Source organism: Lissotriton helveticus, chromosome 5_1 (assembly GCF_964261635.1).
Source record: "Lissotriton helveticus chromosome 5_1, aLisHel1.1, whole genome shotgun sequence".
Taxonomy (NCBI): domain Eukaryota; kingdom Metazoa; phylum Chordata; class Amphibia; order Caudata; family Salamandridae; genus Lissotriton; species Lissotriton helveticus.
Window position 1 is genome coordinate 1,813,063,705 of NC_136065.1, and position 23,808 is coordinate 1,813,087,512.

Genomic DNA, 23,808 nt, shown 5'->3' on the forward strand with positions numbered 1-23,808 from the left:
CATATGAAAATTTGTCTGTGTACAGAAAATCAGACTGGCACCCTGCCTTTAAGGCCCCAGAGAATCTGCACACTTTGCCTTTAAGGCCTCCAGGAGAACTCTGTTCCCATCATGCACCACAGGTGACAGTTAGGTCAGTTCTTTTGTACGGCACAGTAAACATTAGCAGGAAACTGCCCTTAAAACTTTACATTATATATTGAAAACTTCAATGCCACTGCTCGCCCGGGGAGGCGGGAGGGTGCTTATGACTTTAATGAGTATACCCCTGGAAGAGAACTAGGATTACAGATAAGTAACTAATCCTTCTCTTCCAGGGGATACTCATTAATAGTCATAAGCACTGAATAGAGTAGCAAGCTCATACCCACTAGAAGCGGGCGAACAGATAAACATCTGTTTGCGCATCAGAATCCAAGCAATAATGGCGTGTAAACGTATGCACTGAACGCCAAGTAGCTGCTTTACATATCTCTGACATAGCCACATTCCTGAGGAGAGCTGTTGTAGAAGCTTTTCCCCTCGTAGAATGAGCCCTAGGTCTACCCGATAAAGACTTGTGGGCTAGCTGATAGGCAAGTAAGATACATGACACTATCCATCTAGAAATGGATCTCTTGGATGCTGCCAAACCAGTATTCGTAGGACCATAGTTCACAAACAAACGGTCTGTGTGTCTCATAGTCTTGGTTTTATCTAAGTAAAACTTCAAAACCCTTTTTAGATCTAAAGAGTGCAAAGCCCGCTCAGCCGGACTTGAAGGGTTTGGAAAGAAAGTAGGCAATGTTATGGATTGGTTAATATGAAAATCCGACACCACCTTAGGTAGAAAAGAAGGATGAGTCCTGAGCACCACACTGTTTGCATGAAAAACTGTGTACGGTTCCTTGCAACACAGAGCCTGAATTTCGCTCACTCTACGAGCAGACGTGATAGCCACCAGGAATGCTACTTTCCAAGATAAGTGTTGCAATGACGCTTTATGTATGGGCTCAAAGGGTGGGCCCATCATCAACTTAGTCAACACCACATTAAGCTCCCAAGGTGGAGAAGGAGACCTGACTGGAGGAAACACCTTTCTTAATCCCTCTAGAAAATCTTTCACAACAGGCATCCGAAAAAACGATATCTGTGTTGGCGATTTTCTATAAGCAGTTATTGCAGCAAGATGGACTCTGATAGAATTAAACTGCAAACCAGACTCAGCAAGATAAAGAAGATAAGGCAAGATCACCTGTTCTTGGCCTCGAATAGGGTCAAGACCCTTGCTCTGACACCAAAGAAAAAAGCGTTTCCACTTAAATCCGTAGGATTGTCTTGTAGAAGGCCGCTTTGCCTCTTTAAGAATGTTCATACACTCCGGATTTAACTGTAAATGCCCGTACTGGATGACTTCAGGAGCCATGCTGCCAGGCGCAGGGAGGGCAGATTGGGATGAAACACACGCCCCTCCTGTTTGGACAGAAGATCCGGGCGACAAGGTAATCTCCTGTGTGGCCTGATTGACAACTGGAGGAGATCTGGGAACCACCATTGGCGTGGCCACTCTGGGCAAATCAATATCATTCTGGACTTGGTCTTGTACATCCTGTTGATCACTGCTGGTATCAACGGTGTCGGCAAGAAGGCGTACAGCAAATTTTGACACCAGTCTATCAAAAGGGCATTCCCTTGAGATCCTTTCTGGGAGAACCTGGACGCGAAGACGGGGCATTTTGCGTTTGCCGCGTCTGCGAACAGATCGATGTCTGGTGTTCCCCAAGCCTGGAAAATGCTGTGCGCGACTTCTTCGTTGAGAACCCAGTCGTGCGCTTCGACGAAGTCTCTGCTGAGGTCGTCCGCCTGCGTGTTGAGGCTCCCTGGCAAGTGAACAGCCGTTATGGACAGGTCTCGTGCAAGTAGCCAGTGCCAGATGGTCTGAGCTTCTATGGACAGAGTCCTGATACCCCCCTGCTTGTTTAAGTAATACATTGTAGTTGTATTGTCTGTTTGCACCAAGAGGGACCGAGTCTGAAGAGATGGAGCCAGGGACTTGAGAGCAAGATGGACCGCTCTGAGTTCGAGTAGATTGATATGATACCCTTTCTCGAAATCTGACCATAGCCCTTGTACTTGCAGCGGGCCCATATGTGCTCCCCAACCTTGGAGAGAGGCATCTGTGATCAGAGTCTGCGTTGGTGGGTCCTGATGAAAAGGAACTCCCTTCATCAAGTGTGTCTTCTTCATCCACCATCGAATGGAATCTTTTGCAGACTGTTGGAGAAGAATCTGATCCTCCCAGCATCCCGTCCTCTGCTTCCATTGATCTTCTAGACACTGCTGTAGAGGACGCATCTGCAAACGTGCGTTTGGCACTATGAAGATGCACGATGCCATGGATCCCAGAAGAGAGGACACTTGTCGAACTGTCGGACGTGCAGACTGAAGGAGAAACACACACTTTGTCTTGATGGATGACCACCTCTCCTCCGAAGGACACACGTTTTCTTTTGCCGTGTCCAGTTGTGCACCCAGATAGTGGATCTTCTGGGTGGGATTCAATATGGACTTTTTGTAATTGACTTGAAGACCCAACTTGTACATGAGTTGGAGGCATATCGAAAGATGTTCTTCCAGTAGAGATGGGGATGAACTCTTCAGAAGCCAGTCGTCTAAGTACGGATAAATGAAAATCCGTTGTTTTCGAAGACAAGCAGCCACTACCGCCATACATTTTGAAAAAGTTCTGGGAGCTGATCTCAGGCCAAAGGGGAGCACTGCGTACTGATAATGACGAGCCCCTACTTGAAATCTGAGAAACTTGCGATGTTTTCTGGATACTGGGACATGAAAATAAGCATCTTTCAGATCTATGGAACACATCCAATCCCCCTGGCGTAATTGAGGGAAAATCTGATGAAGAGCCAGCATTCGAAACCTCTCCTTCCGAATGAATTTGTTCAAACGCCTCAAGTCCAGAATGGGTCTGAACTCCGTAACTGGACCTTTTTTCTTTACAAGAAAAAACCGAGAGTACAGGCCCTGACCTCTCTGTTGAAAAGGCACTGGTTCTATGGCATTCTTCTTCAGAAGGACATCCGCTTCCTGTTGTAAGCGCATTAAGTTCCACTGTACCATTTTCAGAGGACGCATGACAGGAGGTGGCTTCTTGAATTTCAAAAGGTACCCGCTCTGAATGACATTGAGTACCCATTTGTCCTTTGTGATCTGTTTCCACTCTTCCAGATAACACACAATACTTCCTCCAACCGGAGTGGCACACGGTTCTGGAGGAAGCTTCCATTCATTGTTTTTGAGGCTGCTTGGTAGCTGATGATTGCTGCCTATTTCCGCTGCCTCTGCCTCGTCCAGGCGCCTCTGCTGGAATTGCGATCTCTGTTGACTCTGGCCTTGATTTTGCGAGGACCAATTCGTCTGTTGGCCCCTCTGCTGAAAAGATCTTTTGTCATAGGGACGAAAATTACCTCGACGCTTAAACTCTTTTTTCTTTTCAAGACCAACGGCCTTAAGAGTGTCTAACTCCACTTTCATTTTAGACATCTCGTCATCGGCGTGAGATGCAAACAGAGTCGAACCATTGAAAGGTAGATTTACCATCTTCCTCTGAGCCTCAGGTTTTAGACCCGTAAGGCGAAGCCAAGCCGTACGTCTAGCACAAACACCATGTGCATAACCATGAGCTGACAGATCCGCCGCATCAGCAGCTGCACTAATGCTTTGATTAGCCACCAATCCTCCTTCTTCCACTATTTCCAGGAAGTCTTTCTGATCCTCCTTAGGGAGTTTTTCTGCAAAACGAGAAACTGAGTCCCACAGCAGACGATCATAGCGGCCCAATAAGGCTGACGCACTGGCCACTCTCATGACTGAACCTGAGGTGTTGCACATTCGTCTCCCCAAGGAATCCATACTCTTACTATCCTTCTCTGGAGGAGCAGAAGAGGTAGATGTTGCCGAATGTGCTTTTCTGACTGCCGCCACAATAAGAGAATCTGGAGGTGGGTCAGAACGCAAAAATAAAGGATCTTCCTCTGGAGCCTTGTACTTCTTTGCAATCCTAGAAGGTCCTGAACCCACTGTGGCCGGAGTTAAGAAAGTTTTCATCGCTGGTTCTATCAACCCGGGCACTAACGGCAGAAGAGGCCTGCCAGTCGTCTTGTGATGTAGGGTTTCAAAGATGACTGACGTTGCTATTTGAGGAACTGCCATCTTGATCTTGAACTTATTCGCCCCACGACATAACCCATCATTAAATGTGCCCAAATCATCCACTGGAGACACTCTGGACGGAGGAGTAGATGATATTGTGGGAGAATAGTCTCTATATGAAGATCTTGTAGAAGACGAAGACGACTTCGAAGACGAAGAAGGAGTTCTACCCCTCTCTTGAGGAGTTGCAGATCGCTGCCTCCTTCGCTCCCTTGAACGAGATTTCCGTCCTTCTACAGACTTAGGAGATGGAGCAGGAGTCCTACGCTTCTCTTGAGGAGTTGCAGATCGCTGCCTCCTTCGCTCCCTTGATCGAGATTTCTCTCTTTCCAATGATCTCGAACGTGATCTTTGCAGCTCCGTCCGAGGAACCGGAGCTCTGTCACCCAATAATGGACGCATCTTCCAATGCCGAAGACTTTCCAGCCATCTCGGTGACAAGTTGATGGGCCGACCTACACGCTCAGGTGAAACCTCAGGTGACACCTGCACAATATTCAGGTCTGCTGAAGACTTGGAAGCTCCGGAGACTACACTGTGCTCAGATACCACTGAGTTAGATGGAGTCCGCTGACTGGGCACCAATCATCTGCCTGGCCTGAGGTAGAGCCCGACTGAGCCACCATAGAAGAATCCTGATGCACTGTCTCGTGTCCCACCGCATCTTTCTGTTGATCCTGCGGTGAAGAAACCACTCTATGCTCAGGACTTATGTCTGACCTCGACAAAGACCTAACTGAGGTCCGAGAGGCTGATCGTGACAGTCTCAACGCCGACCTGTGCACAGGTGGGGGAGACCTAGACAATCCATGCTTCGAGCCCGAATCATGCTTCGACGCCGATCTACGTCGCGATGGAGACTTTGACCTCCTCTTCTTAGACCTCGACGTCGAATCCTTCGATCTTCCTCTCGACGTCGATCTCTTCCTCGACGACGATGTATGAATCTCCTTCGACGTCGACATATGATCCTTCGACGTCGACACTTTACTCTTCGACGTCGACCCATGATCCTTCGACGTCGAACGCATCTTCTCCTTCGACGTCGAGCGTTGAACCCCCGACGTCATCCTTACTGCAATCGACACCAGATGTCTCGACGTCGATAAAGATCTCGACGGCGAAGGTCGAGACGCTGTATTCTGCCTCACCGGCGAAGTCTTCGACGTCGACGGAGGCCTCTTCGACGTCGACGGAGCCCTCTTCGACGCCGACAATGCTGACGGCGATCTGGATCTCGACGTCGAACGCCTCTTTTTCGCAGGAAAAGCTTCCTGGAGTCGATTTTTCTTCGTTTTACCTTCTGGAGACGCTGATCTTCGACGTTTAGGCTGAGAAGGTGGCTTAGAAGTCGATAAGAAAACCTTAGAACTCTTCTCACCACGATTCTCTCTCTCCAGAAGGCCCAGAAGCCTCATTTTCTCTCTTTCTTTTAAAGTCCTACTAGAAAGGTTGAGGCAATGATAACAATCTTCCACCTTATGAGTATCAGGAAGACACACCACACAAACAGAGTGTGGATCCGTTTTTGCCATTTTCTTCCCACAGGAAGGACATTTATAAAATAAAGGTGGCATACTGACTAAAAAATTCACAACAGTTTAGTCAGAAAAAAGGTAATAAACACCACCAAAGTACTATTTGTCAAAAAATGTCAAGAAAAAACCAACTTCTGACAGAAAATTACTACAAATGAGCAGAGCTCAAGTTCCAGGTTCCTCACAGAACAAGCCGGAAAAAAGAACTGACCTAACTGTCACCTGTGGTGCATGATGGGAACAGAGTTCTCCTGGAGGCCTTAAAGGCAAAGTGTGCAGATTCTCTGGGGCCTTAAAGGCAGGGTGCCAGTCTGATTTTCTGTACACAGACAAATTTTCATATGCAGCCTTTTAGGCTAATAATTGTTTACAACAGGTTCTTTGATGAAAATAAAAGTTTTTTCATGGTTATGTAATGCATTGTAGGCTCATGCCTGTTTATTGCATTTATATTTAGCATATTTTCATGCTTCAGAACGTGTGTAAGGTTGGCTTTATTAGCCTATGTGTATATGTTAGGCTGCATATTATGGTTGTTATACATGTATATGTGTATAACTATTTTAGTACAATGTACTTTTTGATATATTTACACATATATATGTATATTGTTATGTGTTCCGGGTTCCCGCTCATGGGCGGAGATAATTCAGTGCTTATGACTATTGAGTATCCCCTGGAAGAGAACTAGCCCTTTTCCTCTGTAGATGACTCTTCATCTAGCCCTATGGGTGTCCTTGGTGAGTGATAAACAAACTGAAGTAGAAGGTCCACTTTCTTTTTGCCCCTCAGAACTCCCTGATGCAGTGTCTTGCAGACTCTCCTGCAGTACAAACAGTTTAAGCTTCGCCCTGGCCTTTAGCCACTTCGCTGCTTCTGTCAGCCAACGGCCATCGCGAGCATTAGCTCCGTAGTGCTGCGCATGTCCGTTGGCCGCCGCGGCCCTGCCCACTCAATCAAACTGCCTCACCGCGGTGGAATTGCCAACGCGGTTAAGCGGTTAGGAATTGTGCTGGGCATCTTCTGCCAATGGCTGTAGTCTTCAGTGTGATGGACTGTCAGTAAGTACACAAAGCAGAGGTCATGTGGTGTATTTATTTTTGTAAACCTTTTTATTGGATTTCAATCTTATACATGTCATACATGGGTTAAACCTTCCTCGACTGTTACAGCATTACAATCAAAATTATCGTCATGACAAATAGCATTGTGCGCATTCCTCTAGTAGGCATGGAGGTAAACTGTCTCTGGGGTGCATTCTCCCACCATCTCCATGTGGGATGCTGAGAGTCAGCGTGGGTGCGGTCGGAGGTAAGGTTGCAGCTGTTCCCCACCTGTATGGCAGTCTCTAGTCCATAGAACCCTGCAGAGGGTAGCGGTAAATGGAAATCCATCATCGTAACTGAACTTTGGGATTTGAAACCAGGGAAGTGCAGGGATCATGAGGAGAGGGGGAAGTGCAGGGCGCATACAATGAGGGCAAATGCAGTGGAGCTCCATGACATGCGATCCCATGTATGCAGACTATTCTAGTGTGTGCATTAGTGCATGTTCCCGGGGATAGGATCGGGGGGTACGCTGGTGTAGCCGGGGAGGTGAGAGTGATCAGACGGCTCAGAGTGCGCTTGGTCCGGGCATCGCTTATGTGTCCTGTAGGGGTTCCCCGCCATCAGTGTGTGCTTGCTTAAAGTCGTGTAGGAGCATCGCCCATTCTAAGGAGATGGGACGCTTTCGTATGCCTCAGGCTTCCTCCTGGCGAATAAGGTCTTCTTCCGCCGCTGCCCACTTCTTTACCGCCCCCCCATCAGGCCGCTATTGGTGGACCCTCTGCTGCGCGCCAGTGCATTGCAATGTTATGTTTTGCTAGAAGGATGGCCAACAGGACAAATTTGGTCTCTACCTTCTTGCGTTTCTGACGCCTAAAGATGCCTAAGGCGCATGCCTCCCATGTGTAAAAGTCTGTGAGAATCGTGACTGTTTGAAGTGTGGTGTGTACAGTCACCCATAGGGATTGTATTACTGGGCATGTCCAGAACATGTGTATAAAGAGGGCGTCCGGCGCGCGACAGCGGGGGCATTCGAAGTGGTAGGTCGGGAAAAAGCGCTTAAGCCGTGCTGGTGTGAGATTCGTGCAGTGTAGCACATTAAACTGGACATTTTTGAATCGTTGGTTGCGGGACACCTTGTTGTGATGCTCTAAGACCTACAACCACTCTCTGTCATGGAGGTCGCGGCCAAAGTCCTCCTCCCAGTGGAGCCGTAAGCGCGTCAGTGGGACGTGTGTTAGTTCCATGATGGATTTGTAGATCCATGTGATATGGTGTCTGCCCGCCCCATATGTAAAAGTGTGTGCAATACCGGTATGAGTCTTGGGTTCCCCATCCTCTACGTTCCAGGTCCGGCGACAGTCCGCCACCAACTGTAGTAGGAATTGACCGGCTGGAAGCCCACTTCCCTCGGTCAAGCCTTCGAACGAGAGCAATTGACCATCGGAAAAACAGAGCCTCTGTTTCGGTGAGCTGGTGTTCAGTCAAGATCCTGAGATCTCCCGCGGAGTAGAACTCGTGACCTTTAGGGAGTCCCACCAGCGGCAATAATGGGGAGTACAGCGGGAAACCACTGGACATACGGTGGATCCGCATGATACAGGTCCTGGCCATTTTGACCAGTAATAGATGAGTCGGGTTGGGGGTGGAACCTGGAAGGCGCATTTGTGTCAGCTCTGGGACCGTTATCTGTCCTTCTTGGGCTTTTGTTTCCCTGAGGTTCCGGTGCACCTTCCAGCGTGACATCCACTGCAGCTGTGCAGCCAAGAAATAGGCCTCAAAGGACGGGGCGCCCATCCCTCCTCTATCACGAGGCAGTTGCAAGGCCGATAGGGCCACAGTGCAGCGGCCCTTACCCCAGATCAGAGAGATTAGTAATGAGTGGTGGCCGAACCGGAATATTAGCGAAGTAGTAAAGCAGATGGGGCACCATTCTCATTTTGGATAAGGCCACTCTCCCGATGGGAGCCAAAGGTAGGGTTTGCCAAAAACTAACTTGGCTTTTTAGTCCACGGAGGGCTCGGTAGTGGTTGCCTTCCAGGAGGTCCCGGGGCTCATGGTAGAGTCTGATACCCAAGTACCGTGGGGGGTCGCCCGCCCAAGCCAGCGAGGACTTTCCGATTCGAATTTCCCGTTGTGGGGAGTTCGGGTGCATGGGATAGATAGAGGATTTTCCCCAATTCACCCGCAACCCTGCGGCCCTCTCGAAATCTGTGAGTGTGGACCAGAGGGACGGGAGGTCTGCCGTAATATCTCTAACATAGATGAGAAGATCATCCGCATAAAGTGAGACACAATGGGTTCGACCTCCCAGTGGGATGCCCCAATGTACGCCCACCACCCACAGCCGCACCACCAGCAGTTCCATGGCGATGGCAAAGATAATGGGGGACAGGGGGCACCCCTGGCGTGTGCCGCGCATAATCGAGATGGGAGAGGAGATGTAGCGGCCTTGCCTAACCCTTGTGGAAATGTTGGTGTATAATAGCCGAGTATATGCTATAAATTGTGGTCCAATGCCCACCCATCGAAGTGTCTCAAAGAGGTACTGCCACGCCAGGGTGTCGAATGCCTTCTCCAGATCCAGAACAAGGCATGCCGCACGAGGGAACCTGTTCCGGAACCCGTCCTGGACCTGAAACAGGCGGGATATATTTTGGGAGGTGTTTCTCCCGGGGACAAGCCCGCTCTGGTCTATGTGTATTAGTCTGGGCAGCATCTCTGTGAGTCTATCTGCATGAATCCTCCCCAGAATTTTGCAGTCCGAAATCAGGAGAGTGATAGGGCGGTAAGAGGATCGAAGTAGAGGATCCCGATCGGGTTTTGGAAATGTTTCCAGCACGGATTCGCACATGGATTGGGGGAGTTGTCCCACCTCCACCGCCTCCCGAAAAATTATGTCCAGCTGCAGAACCAGCTGCTGAGGGAATGCAGAATATAGTTCTATTGGGAACCCGTCATGTCCCGGTGCCTTATTTTTGGCGACGAATGGCGGATTTGAGTTCCGCCTGTGTGAGAGGATCATCCAACCTATTGCGTTACCCTTCCGTAATTTGGACTATGGCGTCCGTGGCTAATATGTCCTGGATGTGTTTCCCCCGGTCCTGGGTCGGTTCCTTGTAAAGCTCGGAGTAATAGTCATGGAAGGCCGATAAAATGTCAGCCTGCACATATACCACGTCCCCCGCGGCGCTGCGGATGCCCGTAATAGATTATGATTCTTGACGAATGAGCCAAGCTAGTAGGGTGCCGGCGCGATTCTCTTCCTTGTGAGCCCTAGTGCTGTATGTGCGAAAATTATAGCGTCAAAGATCAACACGCCTCCTCGTACATGGTTTTGGCCTCCGCCAGCTGCGCAGGGGGAAGCTCCTGCTGATCCTCCTCTTTAGAGAACTGTGCTACTTGTTCTGCCCTGAGTACCGCCCTCTCTAGTGTTTGTTTCACTCCAGTAATTTGCCGGATGCACGCACATCGTAAGACCACGTTAAAAGCCTCCCATTCTAGGGACCTCGTGTGTGTAGTGCTTGTTTGCTCGCGGTGGAAGACTGGGTCCAATAGGCAGTCCCTGGGGAGGCGCCACGTGGGGATCGGTGGGACGGGCGGCCGCCATGTGAGTAAGACCATATGTGCGTCGTTATCGGAGATGACCCTGCCCAGGTAGTCCGAGTGTCTGATGCGTGGAAGGAGAGATTGTGCGCACATGAAGCGTTCCAAACGACCCGTAAGTTGTGAGGGATCGAGTGGAAGGAGTAGATTTTGGTGGTCGGATTTGTGTGCTGACAGCGCGTACAATAAGGACCAGTGGGCTGTCCAGGCGCGGAATGTGGCCGTGTGCACGTGGGCTGAGGAGTGGGTGGTGGGAGGGTGGGACCTATCCAAAGCGAGGTCTCGTGAGCAATTATAGTCTCCTCCTAGTAACCATGGGGAGCTTGTGAATCCCGCCAATTTATTGGTTAGTTTTTCCCAAAATGGCGCCTGATCTACGTTAGGGGCGTAGATACTGCCTACGAGGATTGGCTGTCTATCCAATAACCCTTCCAGGAGTGCAAAACGACCCTCTGAGTCCACACCCCTACAGGTCTCGCGGAAGGGCACTCCGGGCCGGATCCAAATCAGTGCTCCCCTCGTGAAGGACGAATAGGTCATGGCGCAGAAGTGGCAGCGCCATATTTTCTGAAGTTTGCCTAATTCCTCCTTAGTGTGGTGTGTCTCTTGAAGGGATATGATTTGTGCCTTCTGCCTCTTAATATATGCATAGATCGCATAACGTTTCCTGGCTGTATGCATCCCTCGAACATTTAGGGTTAAAAATTGAAAGTCTGCATGTGCCATACTGGATACAACATTATGTCCCGACCGTTCTGGCTCCCCCCATCTCAAGCTCATGGATACTGCGTGCAAATCTGTGTGAATCGTCAGTGTGTTCCCCTGCCCTGTAGATGGGAGACAAGAAGAGAACATGGTGTATGGGGTGGGTAAACTATGAACTGGGGTCGGGGAACGTTCCCAATACTGGGGACCTTTCGTCGGGGCGATACGTCCAAACTAATGCTCTGGAGAAGGGAGAGCGTGAACAAGCTGTTAACAACAGTGGGGTGGCGGTTCGTGTATGCAAGGGTATCCAGGTGCGGGTCTGTGAAGAATCAGTGTGTGTCATCTGGTCCCCGGTCGATACGGGAAATCCGTACTTGTGTAGTGGCGGAGGGGGTCCTTGACCCATCCACCATAGGGCTATTCTGTATCTGTGTGGTGCGAAAGTCTTGAGAGCGTTTCCATGAAAGGCCCGGTCATGTCATCTAGATCGGCTTCTAACTTATGAGATCTGCTGTTTGGGGGGTGACTTGCGGTAGGGTGATCGAGTCTCCCTTGGATGATGTTTCGTCTCTATCATTCTCACCCGCCGAGGAGAACAGCTGTGGGGCTCTGTCCAGGTCATCTGAGGGCGGCGAGGCTTGTAATGCTGTCAGCCCGCAGCCCGCAGGGCGTTACAGCGCTCTTGCATGATTTGCTCCAGATCTGGGGAGCCTTGTGCGAGGCTCCGCGCCGTGGTGTACTTGCCATTGCGCCCTTTGTTTGGAAGACATCTCCTGGGTCTTGGCGCCCTGTGTCTCGGTCTCCACTCAGATCCTGATCCGGGTCATTGCGGGCAGTGCAGGTCCGCCCAGTCCCTGGCTTCCTCCGCACATGTGAAAAATAGAGTAGAGACGTTGTAGATAATTCTAAGTCTGGCATGGAATAGTAGGGATTATTGGATGTTATTGGCTCAGAGCCGTCGCTTCACTTCTAGGAAGAGCGATCTCTGCTGCGCGCTCGATGGAGAAAAAGGCTGACAGATCGGCGGTTGGAGTGAAGGATTTCACCCATGCTTCCATGTGACCCACCGGATCTTGCCCCTCAATCCCTTCCGGTAGTCCGAGCACCCGAATGTTACAGCGCCTTGAGCGCCGTTCTAGGTCAACCATTTGCACCTCCACAGTGGATAGGCGGGATAGGACATCACGCATCGTCTTTTGTTGATCCTTGACTGTAGGTTGCAGGTCCGCCATGATCTTTTCCCCACTGTTTACCTTGTCAGCCAGCTCCCGATGGTCATCCTTGATGAGGCTGATGTCAGTCCTTAGAGTACCTAGTCTCTCCTCCAGAGATGCTCTAGAGAGTTCGATGGCCGCCAAGACGCGGTCTAGTTTGTCCGAAATGGACATATCAGACGGGGTCGCTGCAAACTTGGTCCCCGACTTGGGTTGAGGCATGTTTTCTGGCGCCGTCTGGGGCACCTTGGCGTGTTGCTTCCCCATCGCGCCTCCTCTTGGGTCCGGGTATGGAGGTGCTGGCGTCAACGATCACCCAGCAAAGCCCAGTCACCTCTGGCGGTGCATCTGGGTGAGCGTCGTCCCCTGTCTGTGCTGATGGGCTGGGTTGGCGTCCCCAGTATTCGACTGGGGGGTGATTCCCCCAGTCCGCCTCCTGTGGTGCGCGTCGCAGTGGTCACTTAGCGGGGCCGAGCCGCTATGGGTGTAGGAGCCCCCCCATGTCGCGCCCGCCGTCCACGCCAGTAAGTGGCTTGCGCAGCCGGAGGGGGCCCAGATCGGTGTGACACCCCAATGACCTGTGGGCGGCTGGCTGATGAGGGCTAAGCCCACCTCAAGGATCCAGGCAACCTAGCAGTCCGCCATCTTAGGGTCAGGCAAACATCTAATCAAACTTCAGCGGTGGGGGGTACCACACCCACTCCCTGGCTGCAGGCCACCCCGGGGGGTCCCCCCATCGCTCACCGTCTGGGAGGAGGTGCGGAATTCCACCAGTCAGGTCAGATCCCGGTTGTCTTGCTTAGGAGGCCTCTTGTTCGTGGGCGCCAGGGGCCATTTTGAGGTCAGGCAGCTCCCGTGGTAGCGGTGCTCCGGTGTCCTGCAATCCAGGGTGGTGACCCAGATCGGTGCCCCAGTCTACCACTGCCGCTCCCCCTCACGGTCTCCACCGGTCGCAGCAATCTGGGAGATCTGCTCAGACGTCCCCGCCCGCTTCAGCTTGCGCGGCAGGGACGCGGTGACCCGTTTCACATGCAGGGTTTTCACTGCAGAGCTGTATGTGTCGGGAGCTGCTGCCGGGCACCCAGGCGGTTCCAATTAGCCCTGGTCCAGCCTCTAAAGTCTTATTGGAGGCCCTGTAGGTAACGTCTCATGGTTGGCGAGCCCCTCAGGAGGCAGAGAAAAGAGCAGGGGGTCGCCATCTTACCGCCCGGCGCTGGGTCTCGCAACTGCAGTGCTCCACCCCCGTTCTGGTGACTTTCCGCGGGGCCCTCCACACCAGCAGATGCCCCGAGAATTCCAGAGCCTGAATGCCCGCTTCTGCACTGGGGCCGACACTGGGAAGCAGCTGATTAGTCCGCCCGGTAAGGAGCCTCAGCAAGGCACGACCGCCATCGTAGCCTGCTTGGCCACGCCCCGTCATGTGGTCTGACTAGGTCTTTTTGCCAACGGCACCATAATAAAAAAAAATGGCATTCTGATAGAAATGATGAATCCTTTCTGTCAGAAAATCAATGAAATACAATGCCAGTCCATAAGGATGAAAAAAGATAAAAAGTAAGAAACCCTGAAAAGGTTTCCAAAGGGGAAAAGCCTCACAACCAAGCTCAGTGATCAAGGATCCTGCTTCCAGGAGCCAGCAAAAAGAAATTACTTTAATTTTCACCTTTGGTGCATAATGGGACACAGGAAAAGTATGAGGCCTGTAAAAGAACAGTGCCAGTTTTTACTTTGATATCTATGGCAGCCTATCTGCTAAAATGCCCCTTCCATTCTTTTCTTTTTAACAAAGAGGCATGAAAGATGTTCCTAAGGACCATTTGCTAAATAAGTAACCATTTGGTTTAACTAACTTCTTTTTTTTAAATAGATTTTGCCAATTTTACCCTGTCATTGGGCTGCAAATACTTTTTTCTATCTTTAAAGTAAATTTTTCACACACATACACCTATATGTACAAATATATACATTTTGCTCCGGGATTTCCTGTGTAGGCAGACAATTCAATGATTATGATGATTGAAGGACAGCCAGGTTCAATGGTATGGGAAAAAATTACAACAGTACAATATGTGAACAGCCTTCTGGTTCGAGGTCAAACCCCTCTGCCCGCACCTGCATCTTTGAATTGTGCCTCTCTATCCAATTATACAACGCCCTCTGCAAGCCTCCATGCTCACAGCCTTTGGCAACCCACAGTAGGCGTTACAAGGCTTGTGTGCTAAGCCAGGGTCAGACTAATTTGCATGCAGCCAGGTTCTGAACTCGGATGGTGCAGTGAGCTAAAAAACGGTGATGGATCAAGCCCTGATCTTTTGACTGGGTAGGAGTGTTCTGCTTAATTCAGATACTCTGTCCATCACCACCCCCTTTTGAATCGTTTTGGCCACCACAAGTGTGGAAGGGTATGCTCAGATGTGAGTCCCTTGCTCACTGCACCATCAGGATTCAAGCAAGCCGGGCCGAAGACGGCTGTAATGCCAGAAACCGGTCCCCGGAAGCTTGTTTCCTTTCCAGTAAAGAATTGGCTTGGTAGTTTGGTCTGCCCTGTTCACATGATGCACTGGGCCAGGGTCAGACTAATTTGCATGTAGCCAGGTTCTGAACTGGGATGGTGCAGTGAGCTAAAAAACGGTGATGGATCAAGCCCTGATCTTTTGACTGGGTAGGAGTGTTCTGCTTAATTCAGATACTCTGTCCATCACCACCCCCTTTTGAATCGTTTTGGCCACCACAAGTGTGGAAGGGTATGCTCAGATGTGAGTCCCTTGCTCACTGCACCATCAGGATTCAAGCAAGCCGGGCCGAAGATGGCTGTAATGCCAGAAACCGGTCCCAGGAAGCTTGTTTCCTTTCCAGTAAAGAATTGGCTTGGTAGTTTGGTCTGCCCTGTTCCCATGATGCACTGGGCCAGGGTCAGACTAATTTGCATGTAGCCAGGCTCTGAACTGGGATGGTGCAGTGAGCTAAAAAACGGTGATGGATCAAGCCCTGATCTTTTGACTGGGTAGGAGTGTTCTGCTTAATTCAGATACTCTGTCCATCACCACCCCCTTTTGAATCGTTTTGGCCACCACAAGTGTGGAAGGGTATGCTCCGATGTGAGTCCCTTGCTCACTGCACCATCAGGATTCAAGCAAGCCGGGCCGAAGACGGCTGTAATGCCAGAAACCGGTCCCCGGAAGCTTGTTTCCTTTCCAGTAAAGAATTGGCTTGGTAGTTTGGTCTGCCCTGTTCCCATGATGCACTGGGCCAGGGTCAGACTAATTTGCATGTAGCCAGGTTCTGAACTGGGATGGTGCAGTGAGCTAAAAAACGGTGATGGATCAAGCCCTGATCTTTTGACTGGGTAGGAGTGTTCTGCTTAATTCAGATACTCTGTCCATCACCACCCCCTTTTGAATCATTTTTGCAGTCGTCATCTTTAAACATGTTCAATTAATTTACACAATGCTTGTATTTTACAATACTGCAAATTAGAAGGCATGGCAATTCATTTTATAAACATTTCTCTATATATAATGATTTTTTTTCCATTTGTGCTAAATACATTTTCTTGACGTATTGTTGGAGTATCTACATTTGTTCTGAATCGAGAGAAACACTTTAAAAAATAAATATATATATATATATATATATATATATATATTCCTTTACGCCTTTCCACTGATGAAGGCGGCAACGCCGAAACACCTTTGTTAACCTTGAGAAAATTGCAGTGCTGGAATAAAATATGACGCTTTGGAACTGCGTTAAACGACTGAGTGCTCTTTATTGAGAATCGGTCCAGGGAGCAGTGACCGAGTGTTTGAAAAAAAAAATATATATATATATATATATATCATATATCACCAATTTTTTATTGGCTGTGCTGTTCAATATTATTCTGTATCCTTCATGGTATACAATATTTATATATGTATGTATGTGTATATATATATATATATATATATATGTATATGACAAAGGCTGCTGAGTCAGCCGGAACGCATCTCTTGAGTCGCTGGGTCGTAGGAGGCCCTATTAAATTAAGAAGCCTTTATCCTGCAGTCTTCGTGTAGGTGCCTTCAACTTGTGACGAGTAAGGATTGCTTCGGATATATATATATATATATATATATATATACACAAAGCAACCCTTACTCCTCACAAGTTGAAGGCACCAACACGAAGACTGCAGGATGTTATGTTATGTAATGTTATGGAAATTTATTTGGCGCACAGCTGCCCCAGCAAAGGGGCATCCTGGCGCCTGACAAGGTAACCAACACAACACAACTAAAAAGACAGCAGACTAGAAAGGAACAAGCTCAAAGAAATAAAAAAGTCTTGATGGCCCTACGAAATAGAAAGATTGTCAGACGCACGTATCTTTAAAGGAAGAGAGTTCCAAAGGGCCGCAGCCCGAACTCGAAATGAGCGGCCTCCAGCTCGGCTAAGCTTAAACCGAGGGACAACTGCTAGATCCTGGCCTAAGGATCTCAGGGAGCCGGCAGGGACATAAGGCGTCAAGAGATTCGTAAGAATCGGAGCAGAAGAGCCCTTAAGGATTTTGTAGGACAAACAAAGCACTTTAAACTGAATCCTCTGCTTGACTGGAAGCCAATGGAGAGACCGCAGAGTGTTAGCAGCGGAGCAAAACCTGGGCAGACCAACCACAGCTCTGGCTGCCGCGTTCTGCACCCGTTGCAGACGTGTAATTTCAGCTTGGTTCACCCCTACCAAAAGAGAACTGGCGTAATCCAGCCTAGAGATCACCGTCGCCTGCAACACCAGCTGCCTGGTTGAGGCATCAAAAAATTTCAAGGCTGGTCTTAATCCTCGCAGAATGCCAAAACAACTGGCGGCCGTTCTCTTGGGATGGGAGACAAAGCTAAGGCGGGATCTAGCCACACACCAAGATTTTTTGTCTCCATTACCGGAGTTGGGGTAGGCCCCAGTTCCGGAGGCCACCAAATGTCGCCCCATAGTTCCGATTTCTTGCCGATGGTCATAATCTCAGTTTTGTTTGCGTTCAACTGGAGATAGTTGGAATTCATCGAGCTGGCAAGCGCCCTCAGCCCATTCTGGAACCTAGGGGCATCCAAATCAGAGTCCCCGCTGAGCGTGACCGCCAGTTGAGTGTCGTCAGCATATGAGACCATGGTCAGGCCCCACTGCTTGACGACATCCGCCAGCGGCCTCACGTACAGATTGAAAAGCGTGGGGCTCAGCGAGGATCCCTGGGGGACCCCCTGGTCCAGCGGTTGGAATTTGGACTGATGGGGTGGAATGGCTACGCAAAAAGTTCGATCGGCAAGAAAGGAACGGAACCACTGGAGGGCAGTCCCTGTGATACCAGCTTCTTCCAGGCGCTGGAGATAAATATTGTGAGAGACGGTGTCAAAGGCGGCGCTAAGATCTAATAAAACAAGCGCCGCCGTTTGACCCGAATTTAACACCATGCGCAGATGTTCCACCATGTAAAGAAGAGCTGTCTCCATGCTGTGATCAGCACGGAAGCCGTTCTGCGTAGGGTCTAAGATGTTTGCCCGCGAAAGGTGGTCAGAAAGAACTCTGTTCACATGTGCCTCCACGACTTTCGCCGGCCACGTGAGAAGCGATATCGGGCGGTGGTTCTCTGGTTTAAGAGGATCTAAACCAGGCTTCTTCAAAATGGGCGTAACCACCGCATGCTTCCAATTAGCAGGAACCATACCAGTAGAAAGCGAAAGGTTAATCAAGGGACGCACCGGTAGAAAATCAATAGACAACGGGTCCCTGAAAAGAACCGGTCTCAGAGGGTCTGCCGGAGAACCGGACTTAATATGTTGGGCCAGTTGATTAAAACTCTCAGGCGATAAGCAAGGAAGAGTATGCAGGACCGTGTGTTCCTCGGGCCTAAGGGAAGGTCCGACGTCCAGGGTGGAGGTGGAAAAAGTACGACGGATGACTTGGACCTTCTCCACGAAGAAATTCGCCAAGGCCTCACACTGTGAAATCGAACCCAAGTCGTTGATAGGGGCTTTTTTTGTCATCAGATCTTTAAGAGCCTTAAAGATCGCTTTGGAAGGGTTAAGGCTATTGCGGAACTCGAGAGAGTAAAATGCCGCACGCGATCTGCAGACCGCTCGATGGTAAGATTTAATAGTGTCGAGATATGACACTTTTTTACCAGTGTCATAGGCATTCCGCCACTCTCTTTCAGCGCGTCTGCACGCACTTTTTAAAGTGCGTAAAGAGCCATCGTACCAGGGACTAGGGTCCCTTGAGCTACATTTGCTCAGGGTCACCGGAATGATGGAATCCAAGGCACGAGTGATCCACTCACAAAAAAGGTTGTAGCCCATTTCCACGTTGTCAAACGGGCCGAGTGGGTCATCAGACAGAGTACGATACAAATCCTCTAATCTGAGGTTATTCCAGTGTCGCCTCGGGACGACTCTGGCCATGGGTTTAGAGGGGGGCTCGTACAGTTGGCACTGGATCCTGACCAAAAAATGGTCCGTCCAGGCAAGAGGGGTAGGAGTTAAAACCCTAGCCTCTGTGAGGTTGGAAAAGAAGGGGTCCAAAGTATGGCCTCCCACGTGAGTGGGAGAGGTAACCCGTTGGGACAATTGGAAGGCTTCCAGATCAGCCAGAGTACTACTGACAGCAGGGGTGGTCAGACTCTCAAAGTGAAGATTCAAATCCCCTAGAATGGAGAATTTAGCACAACCTACGGCCAGCATACCTATAGCCTCTGGAAGGGCCTCCCTGAACGCCACGTCACTACCCGGAGGACGGTAGATTACCATGCCGGAGAGAGAAAACTGGGGGCTGATAGAAATCTGGAAAGTAGCACTTTCGCAGCCCGCAATTTTTAAACCTCTCCAGACACAGGGATAGCAGGATCTGACAGCAAGCGCTATCCCCCCTCTCGTAGGGCGGTTAAGCGTGTACACCGTATATTCAGGTGGAAAAGCCAGGTTAAGGATAGCTGTATCAGCCTCCTGCAGCCAGGTCTCGGTAATACAAAAAATATCAGGGGACTCATCCTTAATAAAGTCGTAGACAGCCTGGTAGTGATTCACCAGCGACCTGACATTAAGGTTCCAAATACTAAGTGTGTGTGGGATACATTTACTCCTGGGTGCTGACAATTTACCCATAGAGCAAGGAAAAGCAGGAGTACAAAGCGCCCACCTACCACATACACACTGGTAGGGGCCACACAATGGGCTCACAGGAACCACATCACAACTGGCGACCTGCTGTCTAAGAGATAGTAATTCATCTCTAGAGTAGCATATCAACGCACTCACCGCTCTACTAGCAGGGCGGAGCTCGGCCATAATCGGCACGTCCGGCATGTCCGGACGCGGATGGGCGCAGACGGGCAGGACTCTGGAACGACTCAGGCTAAGCGAAGGCGCGCCCGCTGCCCGATACCGCTGCGCTAGGCAGGGAGCATTATGTAGGCGTCCCTCACGAGATCCTGCGCACTAGAGCGCTCGAAGATGCTGGCGTCCGGGCAAACAACCCCACTCCAAGATGGCCGCTACAAAAATGACCCCACCCCGGGAACCGGACCCGCTCAAACAGCGGTGCGATCCTATTAAAGTGCAAGTGAGGGGGGGCAAAGGGTCCCTAGAGTAGAACCGGATAAAATAACCAAATTTAAAGCAAATAGAAAACGGGTGAGTTTAAAAACAGCAATTCAAAGAAAGCGCGAAGCGCTAAAACAGCGGTTCAATACCTTGTCAGGGCAACTCTGAGACAGCTCGCCTTAAGTAGGCGTCCCTCACGAGATCCTGCGCACTAGAGCGCTCGAAGATGCTGGCGTCCGGGCAAACAACCCCACTCCAAGATGGCCACTACAAAAATGACCCCACCCCGGGAACCGGACCCGCTCAAACAGCGGTGCGATCCTATTAAAGTGCAAGTGAGGGGGGGCAAAGGGTCCCTAGAGTAGAACCGGATAAAATAACCAAATTTAAAGCAAATAGAAAACGGGTGAGTTTAAAAACAGCAATTCACAAAGAAAGCGCGAAGCGCTAAAACAGCGGTTCGATACCTTGTCAGGGCAACTCTGAGACAGCTCGCCTTAAGTAGGCGTCCCTCACGAGATCCTGCGCACTAGAGCGCTCGAAGATGCTGGCGTCCGGGCAAACAACCCCACTCCAAGATGGCCGCTACAAAAATGACCCCACCCCGGGAACTAGACCCGCTCAAACAGCGGTGCGATCCTATTAAAGTGCAAGTGAGGGGGGGCAAAGGGTCCCTAGAGTAGAACTGGATAAAATAACCAAACTTAAAGCAAATAGAAAACGGGTGAGTTTAAAAACAGCAATTCACAAAGAAAACGCGAAGCGCTAAAACAGCGGTTCGATACCTTGTCAGGGCAACTCTGAGACAGCTCGCCTTAAGTAGGCGTCCCTCACGAGATCCTGCGCACTAGAGCGTTCGAAGATGCTGGCGTCCGGGCAAACAACCCCACTCCAAGATGGCTGCTACAAAAATGACCCCACCCCGGGAACCAGAACCGCTCAAACAGCGGTGCGATCCTATTAAAGTGCAAGTGAGGGGGGGCAAAGGGTCCCTAAAGTAGAACCGGATAAAATAACCAAATTTAAAGCAAATAGAAAGGCTTCTTAATTTAATAGGGCTTCCTACGACCCAGCGACTCACGAGATGCGTTCCGGCTGACTCAGCAACCTTTGTCATATACATATATATACACATACATACATATATAAATATTGTATAACATGAAGGATACAGAATAATATTGAACAGCACAGCCAATAAAAAATTGGTGATATATGATTAAAAGTTCGTAATTATTGGAAATACATGAAGAACATTCAGAGATGTCTTGATGAAAAACAGTTTTGTTTTGAAGTTAAGTGCGACCGGCAGCCAGGGAGCGCCTTGCCGTGCCTGGCAAACATTTTGTTGTTGAATTATATACATACATATATAAAGAGGTGTTCCGTTATCCCTGCATTCTGGTGGGACTATTCTATGTTTGAGACTTCAGTGAGAATACCTACGACGTAGAACTAGAATTACAAGTATAACATTGCCTTGTTACATGCTGGCATAAATATTGAGATGTAAAGAGTATTGCATTTGGTGTGTGAGTCACTGTGTCCATGGCTGTTGCGCGAGTAGTTGATTGTATAGCAAACTATTACTTATGAATTTCAGTCTTTTTCAGTTTCAATGTGTTAAAATATATTAGCTGTGTTTTAAGTGAATTTCTAAGGGTATGTTAACCATACATTAAGTCATTATAACCAAAGCTAACAATAACATCACCTTTTCTCATTGATTTGCAGCAATGTAACATACAAGCATCATGTTTTTGAAATGAACATGTTTAAAGATGGCGTCCGCAAAAATGAGGCATTTTGTTTCCTTCTATTAATTGTACTTTCACCATGTATATAACGAAATTGCTGTGAATTATGTTACCGTGCGCACTCCTATTTTTTTGTCACGTTGTCCTTCTTATGAAGTCAGTTTCAGTGTGTGTCCCAGTCAATGGCGCCGTGTCTGAAGGGCGCTAAAAAAATTCAACAACAACATGTTTTCCAGGTACGGCAAGCCACTCCCTGGCTACTGGTCGCACTTAACTTAAAAACAAAACTGTTTTTCATCAAGACATCTTTGAATGTTCGTCAATGTATTTCCAATAATTACAAACTTTTAATCATATATCACCAATTTATTATTGGCTGTGCTGTTCAATATTATTCTGTGTCCTTCATCGTATACAATATTCAGCAGTTTACGCTGTAATCAATACAAGAATACTACACAATGCATTTCGTGTCGCTATGACCCTTCGTCAGCGGCCTTCCGATTAAGGAATCTAAAACATGATTGAAACAATAGTCAGCGCAACCTAATCCTAGAATATTAGACTGAAACTAAAAACTAAATCTGACATGCACCAGTGTTATTGGCTTAATCACCCGGGTGTATATATATCACAATTACTGTGTATTTGTAACTAGAACATAATGTTCATGCTATAACACATGATGAAGAAATATCCATACACACGATGAAAAAAAGGGCTTTGCGAAATAGAGGAGTGTTTTGTTGAAAAACAACGTGGTGTTCATGTTATACTACGTGGTAGAAAGCCAAAGGACTATCCACACGTGTTGATAAAAAGCAAATGTGCTGTGTGTTACGGAGTCTTCCGGCTCCGAAATTCACCACACATTGTGACCACCGTGCTGTAAACTCCCCGGTTGACAACTGAATAAAATTATTCAAAAGAAACTTGTTCAAAGCAAAGAGCTCACATTCAGTACCCCGTAATTCACCGCGCATTGTGACTGCTGTGTCATATACTCCCCAATTGTGAAATAGTTACAAAAGTGCTCCCATTCAGTGTTGTTTGTCAACCAAGCCTACCTCCTAAACGGACTGCTAGTCTCCGAGTTTCCTCTTCAAAGTAAATGAACGTGAAGGGCCATACGGAAATGATGTTTTTGTGCATGTGACGTTCCGAGCGTCTTGACGTGCCCTGTATGTGAGTTCTTAAAGTTATATGCAGTGCTTAAAAACTGAGGGTACCGTGAAACAAATCCCTTTTTAAAAACAAGATAATTATGTAATTAAAGACTCAGTGTAGTGTTTGTGGTGTAAATGTAAAAACAGATATAGCATTGATCACCTCTCAAACAATAAATAAACAAGTTAAGAGAAACAAATCAATCTAATTGCACATACGTAAATAAAAGCTTGTAAAAAACAAGCAAATTCCAATCTGATGTTCATGCCACGTGGGTGCATAACATTCAGTTTTTTTATCCAAAAGAATTCAGATCTTGCCAATTGTTTGTGGGGATCAACTTCAGGTCTGGGTTTCATAGCTTCCAAAATAGTGAAGTGCAGTTGTGCTATGTTGTGTCCTGCTTACAGACAGTGCATTGCCACAGTTCAATTAGCATTATGTTTTCTTATTTTGCTTTTGTGTACAGATATCCGGATTTTGATTTTTTGTTTAGTTTTTCCCACATATAATTTACCATATGGGCTTTTCAAAGCGTAAATTACATTTGACGTGTTGCATGTGCTTGAATGTTGTAATGTGATTGTGGTACCTTTATTTGGGTGAGTAAAATGATTGCCCGTTATCACATTGTTGCAATGAACACAGTTTGCACATCTCTGCTCTGCATCCTTTTGTGTGTGACTATCTCTGCTGTTCTCTTACCTGACAATAGTTCTTTCAAATTTCTGGACCGCTGAAAAGCAAACATAGGTTTTTGGCTGAATAGATGTTCAAGATCAGGTTCGGTTTAGATAATAGCCCAATGTTTATGGATGATGGATTTGATTTGACGTACTTTGGTGGAACGTTTCACTACATATATCATTGCATTGTTTTTGGTTGGCTGAGTTGTAATTAACAAATGTTGTCTATCAAGTTTTGAAACTTTGTTAACAGATTTATCAATACGTTTTAAAGGTATCCACGTTGTTTGAATCGTGTGGCAAAACGATTGA

The 23,808-nt window shown here is 48.4% G+C and overlaps 1 protein-coding gene across 3 annotated transcripts in view; it reads right to left on the reverse strand.

Annotated features, from left to right (window-relative positions):
- MEIOC (meiosis specific with coiled-coil domain) overlaps window positions 1-23,808 on the reverse strand; it is a 1,190,863-nt gene that overhangs the window by 605,379 nt on the left and 561,676 nt on the right. The gene's annotated exons all lie outside the window — the stretch shown is intronic.